The sequence below is a fragment of the Lithobates pipiens genome, unplaced genomic scaffold (assembly GCF_037356315.1).
Source record: "Lithobates pipiens isolate NorthernLeopardFrog02 unplaced genomic scaffold, aLitPip1_a1.2 Scaffold_18, whole genome shotgun sequence".
In the NCBI taxonomy this organism is placed as follows: Eukaryota; Metazoa; Chordata; class Amphibia; order Anura; family Ranidae; genus Lithobates; species Lithobates pipiens.
The window spans coordinates 631436553-631449855 of NW_027507758.1; positions in this window are offsets into that span (position 1 = coordinate 631436553).

Here is a 13303-nt window from a genome sequence, read left to right on the forward strand (position 1 = left end):
GGGCTTATTTTTCCTCCAAAACACCAATGATGGGGCTTATTTTATCTCAGTGACACCAAAACACCAATGACAGGCTTATTTTTCCACCAAAACACCAATGACAGGCTTATTTTTCCTCCAAAACACCAATGATGGGGCTTATTTTATCTCAGTGACACCAAAACACCAATGACAGGGCTTATTTTATCTCAGTGACACCAAAACACCAATGACGGGGCTTATTTTTCCTCCAAAATACCAATGATGGGGCTTATTTTATCTCAGTGACACCAATGATGGGGCTTATTTTATCTCAGTGATACCAATGATGGGGCTTATTTATTTTACTGGCACAAATAATGGAGCTTATTTTTCCTCCAAAACACCAATGTTGGGTTTCATTTTATCTCACTGACACCAATAAGGATGAGCCGAACACCCCCCCCCCCCTGGTTCGGTTCGCACCAGAACCTGCGAACAGACCTAAAATTCGGGTGAACTTTAGAACCCTATTAAAGTCTATGGGACTCGAACGTTCAAAATCAAAAGTGCTAATTTTAAAGGCCAATGTGCTAGTTATTGTCCTAAAAAAGTGTTTGGGGACCCAGCTCCTGCCCCAGGGGACATGTATCAATGCAAAAAAACTTTTAAAAAACTGCAGTTTTTTCGGGAGCAGTGATTTTAATAATGCTTAAAGTGAAACAATAAAAGTGTAATATTCCTTTAAATTTTGTCCCTTGGGGGTGTGTATAGTATGCCTGTAAAGGGTTGCATGTTTCTCATGCTTAGAACTGTCCCTGCATAAAGTGTAATTTCTGCAGGAAAAAAAGTAATTTAAAATCACTCACGGCTATAATGAATTGTCGGCTCCCAGTAATACAGAGAACACTCATTGAAAGTCATTGATAAAAAAAAAAAAAGAAATGCGTGGGGTTCCCCCCAAGTTCAATTACCAGGCCCTTCGGGTCTGGTTTGGATACTAAGGGGAACCCTGCGTCAAATTTAAGAAAAAAATGACGTGGGGTTCCCCCCAAATATCCATACCAGACCCTTCAGATCTGGTATGGATTTTAAGGGGAACTCCACACCAAATTTTTAAAAAATGGCGTGGAGTTCCCCCCAAAAATCCATACCAGACACTTTATTCAAGCACACAACCTGGCAGGAAAAGAGGGGGAATGAGTTTGTGACCCCTCAAAGCATCGTGTCCCCATGTTAATGGGGACAAGGGCCTCATCCCCACAACCCTGGCCGGTGGTTGTAGGGGTCTGTGGGCGGGGGGCTTATCAGAATCTGGAAACCCCCTTTAACAAGGGGACCAGATCCCGCCCCCCCCCCCGTTTGAATTGGTAACGGGTACATTGTACCCCTACCATTTCACAAAGAAAGTGTAAAAAAAATTGTTAAAAAACACACACACACCGTTGGGATAAGTGCTTTATTAAAAATAAAAAAAGATTCCAGCGGTGGTAATCCACTCTTGGTATCCTGTCATGGCTGATCATCTCTCCGGGGTCCAGAGATGGGTGATCTCTTCTCCGGGGTCCAGCGATGGGTGATCTCTCCCGATGACGTCCAGCGCAGGGCATCCTGTCTCCATCGGAGTCACTGCGGGAATACCGGCAGCCTGAGAGGTCTTAGCTGAGGAGGACAGGGCCACATGTCATCTGACCCTGCCCACCTCTAACGCAAGGGGAAACCCGGGTTTCCCCAGTGATGTACAGGTGACCCTGCCCCCCTCTGATGTAAAAGGAAACCTGAGTTACATCAGAGGGTGTGGGGTCTCCCGCCCCCTCTGGGTCACCAACAATGTTTTTTTTTTCTCATTGACACCAATGATGGATGTCAAGGAAATCATGCTGACTTGCTAACTGGAGTGAAATTCTTGACTGGTGGAGGAGGAATGAGGGGATAGCTTTCTCTGGGAAGATAAAAACCAGCTATGATACAATTCTCACAGCCTGCAATACTCCTGACCACCACTGGAGGGAGACTCTCCCACGTTTATCTGTCTGGACACACACAGGCAGATACTAATCTTTCATACAATCTGATACAAGCTAAGGAGTGTGGAGCAGATAAGTGATCCCCACACACTGCAGAGGATCTCTCCAAGTGATCCTTCAATCTAGAATCCTGATGTAATGATTTCTTCCATTAGCCCCACCCCCGCAAACATTTTTTAGGGCAGATTGGCTAAAGTGTGATGGAAGTGTTGTGCCGGGCAGTGATACACACACATACAGATCCCTGTCTGCCAGATACAATCACTTCCACACACTGACAATAATCTTCTTTAGGGAGGGAGTACGTCTATGAACAGAAGATTGGATGAACACTGGCCCCTCCCACATTCCTCTGAACATCCAATGTTTATGGTATTTGGTGCAGACGAATGTGACGGCTTCTGGCTGTCACTGGTTTCTAGGGAAGCAACGGCTGCCAGCAACAGCTGCGCCCATAGCAACCACTGACTTCACCCCCCCCATTACCTTACATGGCCATGTAGACAAATGGGTGGGGCATAGAACATGACATCATTGTCTGAATATGGCCTCATATGGGCAATGATGTCACCACTATCCCCGCCTCTTCCTTTATACAGCTAATGACAGCTCAGGACACTATCAGTCAGCGAATGTTACCGTCGGAGCTCGCTCATATGTGGCGGGTCATTGGTGAGTCAGTGGGGGGTTGGCCTCGTGATTGATGATGGACTTACAATAAGAGGATGTTTGGGGGATTTTTTTTATAAAGGACATTGAGAGCCTTTATTTCTTTTTTTTTTTGTGAATGAGTAGAGGTGCTATGTACTATGTACCCCAAACTCATTCATGTGGGGGGCGGTATCTGGGCACTTCCAGATTCCAATAAGCCCCCCTGCCCACCAACTCCCACAGCCACCAGGCCAGGGTTGTGGGGATGAGACATTTATCAACATGGGGACAAGGTGCTTTTCCATGGGAAGGGCCCCCACTGACAAGCCCCCCCCCATTTTGACCCGGTGTAGTTCAGGAGAGAGGGTAGAGCCACACACTTGCCCCTGCCCCTTTCCTGGTCAGCCAAGGCTGCATGTTTGGATTAAGGGTCTGGTATAGATTTTCTGGGGGGCGCCTACACTTTTTTTGTGTGAAGTGCTCTCCATCTTAGACTCAGGGGGTCTAGTATGTATTTGGCGGTCTCTATACATTTTTTTATTCTTCCTGCAGGACGGGCTACAGAAAAAGTGACATTTACAAAGAAAAAAAATTAATCAGTCTAAATTGCCAGAAAAAATTTAATTTCATTGCCGGCTTATTTTTTTAAACAGCACATAGACCCTCCAAAGGTCCCCCAAATACAAAGACGAACCTTGGGGGGGGGGGGTCTGTGTGCCGTTTTGGCAATTTTCATTTGTAAATGTCAGCACAGCTGCAACACTTTCTGTACATCACAGAGATGTCCCTTAACAGGCAGGGTTAGGACCCCCAGAATTAAGACCCCTCAGGATTAGGACCCTCCAGGATTAGGACACCCCCTCAGGATTGGGACCACCTAGACATGTTATTTAACCAGTTCAGCTCTTTGGGGGTACATAGTACACCTAGAGAGTGAAGGGTTAATCACAAGCTGATGACGGCAGTAGCAGTGCTTGTTTTCTTCAGCCGGCTCCCAGCTGCACAGTAAGAGTGATCCAGGTGGTTATATAGCTGCCTGATCCCATTTACACTGCAGGCAGCCCGGCCCCCTCGCCATGACCCCCTCTCAGTGTGGTTCCTAGGCTCTCTCTTTTGTCCTAGTAATCCAAGACCAGACTCAGTGGCTTCAGGAGGCTAAGGGGGAGGAGACTGGGGAATGCCCACCCCTCGATCTCCTCTACACTGAATGAAGCTGGCAGTCCTCAGCTGTTTCCCGTTTCCGAGCCGTCATTTCCCGGAGTGTTTCCCGCTTCCGAGCTGTCATTCCCCCTGATGATACCGCCAAGGAAGCATCCAGCTGAGCGCCATCTGTGCATTGGAGGGTAGAAGACATTGGAGGTCTAATACATCCCCCATGTCTCATAAAGAGGACCTGTCACCTGCCCAATGATATCACATGGGGGTTTATGATATCAATAAAGTGAAATAAGAAAAAATAAATAAAACAAGTTAAAAAAATAAAAATAATGCTAAAATGTATACAAAAAAATTTAAAGTAACCCCCATTGTCCCGCACATACCTGCAAATTCACACGCAGGGTATATATGTATGTAAAGCGTGATTGCACCACACATGTGAGGGATCACCACGAATGTCGGAGTGAGAGGAATAATTCTACCACCAGAGATCACACTTCTCTCTAAACTGATGAGCAGGAAAGCGCCTCCTATGGAGATTTTTAGGTAATATAGTATTTTGCCATGTCACCGGCACACACAATTTTATTACTTGACATGTTTGGTATCCATTTACCCATCACGACCTCATATTTTATATTTTACCTTAAAATTGTGTATAATGTGTGTTCCCACCCATGGAAGTGAGGGATATATAGTTCCTGTGAGTAGTGCCCAGAGGGGGTGACACCAGTACTAATTGGTGTATATATAAGGGAGTAGAACGATTTCTTCTTCACACTTTTTAATGGACTTTGAGGAACGATTGGAATGTGATGTACCCCAGATGACGTCTTATCAGACGAAACGCGTCAGATCAAGTTCTGCCTTTTAACTGCTGATCGCATCTGAAATATGAGTGTCACATTTTTTACCTTTTTATTAAAAACTATTTCACAAACGATATCACACTATGTGGAACCTTCTTGTTTGAGAATACACTGGAGACCAGTACTATTTAAGTCCTAATGTGATTGCGGCTATCGGGATTGCTGTTGGCTCTACATCATTAAGGGTGTATATCACCACAAGCCTGTTTGACTTAAGAGGTAGGTGTCCCTTTAAGTGCAACCTTTCCAATAAGCCTTCATACAATTGGTGGTGGTCTCCTTACAAGATTTCCCTATCAACATGTCTTCATTGATGTTTTCTGTCCCAGTCATGTCTCAGAAATACTAACCTACTGACATTGCATATTGATACCAGGCCTTTTCACTTTTCACCACGTTCCTGTTATCACATTATTTCCTCACGTGATGGACATTATCACATATTTTTTTAGTACTTTTTAGCATTGCTGGTAACACAACATATTATTCATCACTGTTTATTAGTACTTTTAGGTGCTATATTTTTTCTTTAAAGGGTTAATGCAAGCTAGATGGGATCACTTCGTTGTGGTCACACGCTAAACATTAGAGCTCCCCCTAGCTGCAGATTGGTAATAACATTGCTAGGAGGTCTATTCATTTATCTGCTACATACTTCCCATCTTTATCAAAACGTCTCCTGACATTTAGGGGTCTGTTCATAAATGATTTACATAGCAATCTGCCCGGTGACAATGCATGTACATCCCTTCTGTGTGAATGGGGGGATTGAAGGGACGAAGCGATCTGCTGAGCTGGTTGAAAGTTTTCCATCAAATGAAAATATATTTTTTTTACATTTGTGCATTAGATGACTTTTATGATACTTAGCGCCATCCAAAGGCCAAATGCAAATTTTCAGTTTAAAATCAATGGTTGGTTTAATATTGTTGCTTTGATTATCTTATCACTTTTTTTCAAAGAGGGCCTGATATTCTTTGAACCATTAAGATTCGGTCTAAGTGTGTTCGTCTGGGCACTAATACACTGGCCAATAAGGATGAGCTCAGGCGTGTGTTCGCATGGTCCACATGCAGAGCCCGCCAGGAAGTCGGCGCAGTGCTGCGCTAATCACAGGCAGTGAGACATTGCCCCAATGTGCGGCTGCAGAGATCGGGCAATGTCTCACTGCCTGTGATTAGCACAGCGATACGCCGACTTCCTGCCCGGGGTCTGCACGTGGAGCATGTGAACACGCCTGAGCTCATCCTTAGTGCCCAACAAGAATTCTCTTGCCTTTGTGGCTGTGTGTGGTGAAGAGATGAGCTCAGGCGTGTTATTTGTATATACCGTGTTTATCGGTGTATAACGCGCACCTTCACTTTAAGAGGGAAGTTTCAGGAAAAAAACAAAAATTTTAAATAAAGAACTATGAAGCAAAATAAGGGTCAGTGCCCATCAATGCAGCCTAATCAGTGCCCGAATGCAGCCTCACCATTTCCATGAATGCAGCACCCTCATTGACATGAATGCAGACACACTTTTGCCATGACTGCAGCACCCTAATTCGCATGAATGCAGCACCCTCATTGACATAAATGCAACACCCCCATTGACATGAACGCAGACTCACCATTGCCATCAGTGCAGCCTGATTCATGCCCATCTGCAGCCTCAGAGGGGACAGTTAGGATTGCAGCACCCCCATTGATATGAATACAGGCTCACCATTGCCATGAATGCAGCACCCTCATTGCCATGAATGCAGCACCCCCATTGCCATGAATGCAGAACCCCCATTAAAATGAATGCAGCCTCACCATTGCCATGCATGCAGACTCACCATTGCCATGCATGCAGACTCACCATTGCCTTGAATTCAGCACCCACATTGCCATGAATGCAGCCTCACCATTGCCACAAATGCAGCCTCACCATTACTATGAATGCAGCACCCACATTGCCATGAATGCAACCTCACCATTGCCATGAATGCAGTCTCACCATTGCCATGAATGCAGCACCACCATTGCCATGAATGCAGCACCCCCATTGACATGAATGCAGAACCCACATTGACATGAATGCAGAACCCACATTGACATGAATGCAGAACCCACATTGACATGAATGCAGAACCCACATTAACATGAATGCAGCCTCACCATTGCCATGAATGCAGACTCACCATTGCCATGAATTCAGCACCCACATTGCTATGAATGCAGCCTCATCATTGCCATGAATGCAGCCTCACCATTGCCATGAATGCAGCCTCACCATTGCCATGAATGCAGCACCCCCATTGACGTGAATGCAGCACCCCCATTTACATGAATGCAGTACCCACATTGACATGAATGCAGCACCCCCATTGACATGAATGCAGACTTACTGTTGCCATAAATGCAGCACCCCCATTGACATGAATGCAGACTCACTGTTGCCTTGAATGCAGCACCCCCATTGACATGAATGCAGCACCCACATTGCCATGTATGCAGAACCCCCACTGACATGAATGCAGCACCCCCCTTGACATGAATGCAGCACCCCTGTTGACATGAATGCAGACTCACCGTTGCCATGAATGCAGCACCCCCATTAACAAGAATGCAGCACCCACATTGACATGAACACAGAACCCCCATTGACATGAATGCAGACTCACCATTGCCATCAGTGCAGCCCGTTTCATACCCACCTTATGCCCACCTTAAGCCTCACAGGGGACAGGGAGATGGTGGGATGGGATAAGCGCCAACAGATTACATACAGGAGAAACGCCTGTTTTCTCAGCAGCCGCTTTAATACAAAGTCCCACCTCGTATGATGGACAGAACAGTCGTCCAATGGCAGCGCAAGAGACAGGACTTCCTTTTACAGAGGCCGCAGTGTAGTCAGGAAATTCTCCTGTATGTATGGCACTTGTACCACCCCCTCCAAGGCAGCCAGCATATATATCTTTTGTGGCCCCCGGCGCTCTGGTATTCCTTGGGGGCCACAAAAGATATCTATAAACAAAGCTGTAAAATTCCGCGCTTAGGATAAACATTAAAGGTTGCAGCCTCCCCTAATGAGCTCTGTTTTATTAATGTTCTGTTTTATATGTGCTTACGGGAGAGCGGCGATGCGGGTCATGTTCATATCTATTCTTTTGGGACTTTATAAATGACTGCCCGTTATGGATGACTGCTTATTGTTGCACTCATTGCATACATCCTGTTGTGTATGAAGGGACATGCCCCAGCGCCCTGGAGGTTTTATCACCACGTGGGTATAGAATTAGCAGGAGTTGGTGAGTGCAGTAATAGCGAGAGGACATAAGGGAGGGAGATATATGTAAGCTGTGGGGTGGAGAAGAGGGGTGAAGGAAAGAGAGTTTAACCACTTGGGATCCGCGCTATTGCCAAATGACGGCATTAGCGCGGATCTACTTTTCCGGGACTACGTCTATTGACGTCCTCCCGGGTACGAGCGGCCTGCGCGCGCCCTGAGGGGCGCGCGCGGCGCGCTCTGTGATCGGCGAGTCCGTGAGACTCGCCTGATCACCGATCCGTGCAAGGGGTCGATCCCGACCCCTTATCACGTGATCAGCTGTCAGCCAATGACAGCTGATCATGTGATAGAACGGAGCCGGTAATCGGCTATTATTCCTCCTCGCGCTGACAGCGCGAGGAGAGAAAAAAAAAGCCGATCACCGGCGGCCGTGATCGGGACATCAGTCCCGATCACGGCCAGCAATACAGCTGACTACCTGCCCCCTGCCAGTGCCCACCTGCCCACCGCAGTGCCATCCTGAATAAAAGTAAGTGCCCCCCAGCAGTGCCACCCAGCAGTGCCCATAGTGCCCACAGTGCCACCCACAGTGCCACCCACAGTGCCATCCAGCAGTGCCACCCACAGTGCCACCCACAGTGCGCCTCAAAGGTGCTGCACCCCAGTGCCGCCCATCAGTGCCCAGCAGTGCCGCCCATCAGTGCCCAGCAGTGCCGCCCATCAGTGCCCAGCAGTGCCACCTATCAGTGCCACCTATCAGTGCCCATCAGTCCCATCTATCAGTGGTACCTATCAGTGCCCATCCGTGCCACCCATCCGTGCCACTTATCCGTGCCACCCATCCATGCCATCTTATCTGTGCCCATCTTTGCCCATCAGTGCCGCCTTATCTGTGCCCATCGGTGCCGCCTTATCTGTGCCTATTAGTGCCGCCTTAACTATGCCTATCAGTGCCCACCAGTGCAGCCTATCAGTGCCCACCAATGCAGCCTATCAGTGCCCACCAATGCAGCCCATCAGTGCCCACCAATGCAGCCCATCAGTGCCCACCAATGCAGCCATCAGTGCCGCCTATTCAGCGCACTTCAATGAAGGAGAAAAATGACCCGTTTGCAAAATTTTATAACAAACTATTAAAACATGATTTTTTTTTTTTGCATCTTTTTTTGTTTGTTTAGCAAAAAATAAAACTCCGAGCTGTAACTAAATACCACCAAAAGAAAGCTCTATTTGTGGGAAAAAAATGATAAAAATTTCATTTGGGTACAGTGTTGTATGCCCACGCAATTGTCATTCAAAGTGCATCAGCGCTGAAAGCTGAAAATTGGTCTGGGACTGAGGGGGGTTTAAGTGCCCAGTAAGCAAGTGGTTAAGGAGAGAGGACACAATTGCCAGAAGGAGTGGTAGAGAGCGCATTACAGAGTAGAAGGACAGACTAATAAAGAGACAGAGTCACCTGCAGACTGTTTGGTGCTTTTCAGTGCAGTTTGCTATGTATGTTCACTTTGTGCAATCACTGAAGTGCAGAGCTTGAAATGCATATCACTTATATATATATTGTAAGGGATCTTCCCGGGGTAGGGTGAGTTTGGACACAGTTCACAGCAGACTTGGAATTTATAAAGCAGACCTTGGCGTTTATTCATGGTACAAACAGTCCAACAAACAAAAATATACGGCAACACCGTGCTTTTTAAGTACAACAGAAAAAAAATAAGAAAACAACCTAGCCCGGCTGGGCGCTTACTAACAGGTTCTTCTCACCTATCTGACACTTATAAACACAGCGTCTTTCGCCTGGATATCGCAGGGTGGGTTTTATCTCCAGCAGTGGCTGCGCTCGCAGCTTCCTCCAACACACAGACTGTTCATTTCCCTGGCTGAGAGCGAGCACCTGCAGGCCCCGCAGAGCCTTTACCTTCCCAGGCTAATTAGGATCAAAGCTCACCTGATCCAAATCCCAGAACTGGATCGGGGGGTGTGTGGAATGACAGGTCCCTCTACCAAACCTACCTGCCATTCCATATAAACCCAGGCCCGGCAAGATTAAATAACCACTCAGCAGCATATTGCTGCTGAGAAACTGATCCATCCTGGACTTACCATCTCACACTGTGTAGCAACCTAGGTGAGATGTACACCCCCTCGACCACTTCTCCAGTGACATGTCTACAATATATATATATATTTTAAAAAAAAATCACTAAAGGAAAGGATCCCAGCAATGTTCCTCCCAGCAAGGTGCCGTCCCCATAAGGGTGCTCCAGTTTTATACTGTTAAGGGTGTGGGTGGTTGTTTGTTAATTAAAGTGATTGTAAAGTCTCTTTTTTTTAATAATAAACATGTTATACTTACCTCCTCTGTGCAATTTGTTTTGCACAGAGCAACCCAGATCCCCTTCTTCTTGGGTCCCTCTATGCTGTTCTTGGCCCCTCCCTCCTATCGAGTGCCCCCACAGCCAGCAGCTTCCTATGGGGGCACCTGAGCCAAGTCAGAATGCATTAAGATATTTAAGAATTAAGAATTTCAGTTATGGGTGGATGTGACTCAGGTGGGACGTACCTGTGGAGGGAAAGAGAAGAAATATTCAGATGGGAGGGAAAGCTTAAAGTGCATATCACTTGTATAAAGATTCACTTTGAGAAAGAATCGCTAAAGGAAAGAATCCCAGCAAAGTGTTCCCCTGCAAAGATTGGATTGGATAGCAGGAGAATGCTGCTGATAGAGGAGTATGTTCTCTTCCCTCCAAGGACAGCCCAGTGTAGGTAGGAGGAGGACAGAAGATGGAGATGTTTGCTCTCTTGGTTGCGAAGTATTCTGAAGTATTCAGAACATTGTACATTGGCAGTGGGTTCCTGGGGCTCTGAATTCCAGCATGGGCACTGCCAGAGCCTCTGTCATGGGAAGATATTGGATTGTCCACCCATTAAGCGATACTGCTCAAACAGACCACAGGTTGGAAAAGTAAGCACAGGTGGGGTGGGAGGACCATCACATACCAAAAGCCTCGAAGGTCCCATTCACACCTAAGCATTTTGTAGCTTGAAGCCTGAGGCCGCGTACACACGCGGGGACTGTTCGCCCAACTTTGTCCGCTGAACAGTGTTTCGGCAAACAGTCCGCTCGTGTGTGGGCTTTCAGCGGACAGTTTCAGCGAACAGTCCGCTGAACAAGGTTTTTCGGAAATTCCGAAAAACTGTCCGCTGAAACCTTGTTTCAGCGAACAGTCCCCTCGTGTGTAGGCTTGTTCGTCAAACTAAGTTCCGCGCATGCTCAGAAAGGATTTACACGCCGAAAGTTATAATGCAGTGTATAGGACGTCGTATTTTTCGTCCCGTCGTACGTGCCGTTCACGTCATCGCGCACGGTTTCAGCAAACTGTTCGTCCGTCGTGTGTGGCCATGTCCGTCCATGCTAATTTTGAGCGGACTGTTTGCCGAAACTGTTTGACGGACAAAGTTGGGCGAACAGTCCCCGCGTGTGTACGCGGCCTGAAGCTACAAAACGCTGGAGGGGAAAAAAATCAATTATTCTCTACGGAGATGGTTCACATCCCCACACCAAAACGCCTAAAGTTTGAAGCTCCAAAAGGCCTGAAGCTCAAACAAGTTCTGGAAGTTTTTTTTTTTTAGGCAGTTCTGGGCATTTTTCTTATTTTTACATTGGTGACCTTTTGACCTGTACAAAATCGCGGCAAAACGCCATAAAAAATGCTGCAGCATTGCGTGACTTTTTGCCTGAAAACGCTACGCTCAGGTGTAAATGGGGCCTAAGAGTCCTAAAGCCCCGTCTTGCCTCACAGCCTAACTACCCCCCCCCCCAGAGGCCCCCACAGCCCTACTAACCTCTCAGAGGTTTTCAGCCCTATTACTGTCAGGGCTGGACTCAGCATTTCCTTCTCTGAGCTGGCTGCTCAGCTGTCGGCTAATTGCCAGCTCCTATCTCCCCACAGTGACTCGCCTGTTGATGATATCCTGCTCGTCAGTCCTGCCTACTTAAGCCATCCAGCCCAGATGATCTCTGCCTTTGCCTTGGTCAACATCAGAGAGACTATCGCCTGTGGTCCTGTTATAGACTTCCTTGGCTAACATTCCTTCTGGCTCCAGATCCTGCTTACTTTTCCACTATGCTGATCTCTGGCTTCCTAACTTTCTGGCTTGTCTGACTATCCGTTCCGGGTTACCGAACTTTGGCTATATTTTGAATACGTTTGTTCTATTTACTTTTATTATTAAACAAGTTTGATTTAACAGTACTTCTGTCTGATTCATGGTTTACTTCCTAATAGTGCCCCAAAGTCCTTCAGATCCACTCCCTCCTCAGGTGTCCCAGAGTTCTTCAGATGCAGTACACCCCCAGAGGCTCCCAGAGTCCTTTAGTCCCACTAAGTCCTCAGAGATAAGGACACCCCCCAGGATTAGGGCACTCCCCAGGATTAGGACACCCTCCAAGATTTGGACACCAGGATAAGTGCATTCCCCAGGATTAAGGCACTACCCAGGATTAGGACACCCTCCAGGATTATGGCACTCCCCAGGAATAAGGCACCATCCAGGCTAAGGCCATCCCCCAGGAATAAGGCACTCCCCAGGATTAGGACACACTCCAGGATAAGTGCATCCCCCAGGATGAAGGCACTACCCAGGATTAGGACACCCTCCAGGATTAGTGTATCCCCCAGGATTAGGGGAGCCCCAGGATTAGGGCTTTTAAGACTTTTAACTATTCCATCAGCTCAACCCCAACAGTTATAACCTTTTCTACCACTTGCCCCACCACCCTATTAGATTGTAAGCTCTTAGGAGCAAGGCCCTCTTAAACAGAAAGTGAACTCCTCTGATGTTTTTGTATCTATGGTCAAGCCTATAATAAGGCTTACCTATAGGTACTGTAAATATCTCCTAAATGTGCATGTTAGGAGATATTTACTGTGTAGTGTGCCGATTATTATTATTATTATTATTCAGGATATATATAGCGCCAACAATTTATGCAGTGCTTTACAATATAAAAGGAGACAATACAGTTACAATACAATAAAATAAAAGAGGATTAAGAGGGCCCTTCTCAGAAGAGCTTACAATCGAATAGATTACATCATTGACGCATTCACTGTAAAGAAACGGCCCTCACTTTCTATTTCTTCAGGGCCCTGCTGTGACATGCGCGGGAGTGATGTCACTGTGGCTTTGGCCAATCACGGCGCCGGAGCCCGCGAACCCAGAAGTAACTCAAAGAAAAATGTCGGCCGCGTCAACAGTGTGCAGGTGCCGCTGAAACAGATTAGTTTTAAGGTAAGTATTTCATAATGTATGCCTTTGTCTTGCAGGTTTATTTTTCTAGATTTACAACCTCTTTAACCCTCTTTTGTTGTAACTGTA